Source organism: Aplysia californica, unplaced genomic scaffold (assembly GCF_000002075.1).
Source record: "Aplysia californica isolate F4 #8 unplaced genomic scaffold, AplCal3.0 scaffold00497, whole genome shotgun sequence".
Taxonomy (NCBI): Eukaryota; Metazoa; Mollusca; class Gastropoda; order Aplysiida; family Aplysiidae; genus Aplysia; species Aplysia californica.
This window is the reverse complement of record NW_004797767.1, coordinates 496,893-497,844: the sequence shown is the minus strand read 5'-3', so window position 1 is coordinate 497,844 and position 952 is coordinate 496,893.

Sequence of the window (952 nt, the reverse complement as noted above, 5' to 3'; positions counted from 1 at the left end):
ACTAGTTTCTCAGTACGGATGAATTTCATAGAAAATATTGGAACTTCAGCCTGAAATTTGGCACCAAAGTGCAAACCTATATGGACTGTGTGTATATCTATGTAAGGATATTGACTTAAAAATAAACAAGTGAGCCCAAAGTCAATGGACCGCCGAGAGTCAGTTGTCGAAACGTTGGGGTATATGTAAGAAAAACATTGAATATTTACAAAATCTATCAATATTTCTCAATTTCCTAACATTGATCCACAGAATAGTCTTAAAGCACTTGTTTGCCAAAATTTGATGCTTCTCGCTTTAGTAGTTTTTAAAATCTCCTTGCACCAAGGAGGTCACATATGTGAAAATGCAGATTTTGAGAAAAACAGAAAAACTTTTGATTTTTTGAAAGAATGTTCAGTTCAATATGCACTTTTCAAAAACCATATTCGGTCATTTAGGGTGTTTTTTAAACAGTTTCGACACTGTGATCGGACAGAAGATGTTGAAGAATGTTTTTTCCACAAAAAACAAAAACTACATGTTCTAAAAAAATTATCGATATTTCTCTGGGATCGCTGACCCGGTTCTCCCGTTAAATTTAGGACCAACCAGTGGCACCCTCCAACTACCCGTTTTCCTCCACCCCCCTCCCCTTTCAACCTCCCCCTCACCCCCCTCCCTAAAACACAAAAACATAAAACATCCAACAAAATACACAAACGACAAACACAAATAAAATAAAACGAAAACAACAGCAGTAGCAGCATTTAGAACAACAGCAACAACAAAAACAACAGAAACAATTTAAAAAACCCCACAGCAAACAAACAAACAAACAAACAAACAAACAAACAAACATAATTCGCATAAAGGAAGAAGAAAACGTGTGTCAGAAGTCTGCACGTTGTTCCTTACGGGCAAAAAAAGAAAGTAGAGTTGTTTTGGCCTTGCTCTTCGGATGAAATCTCAT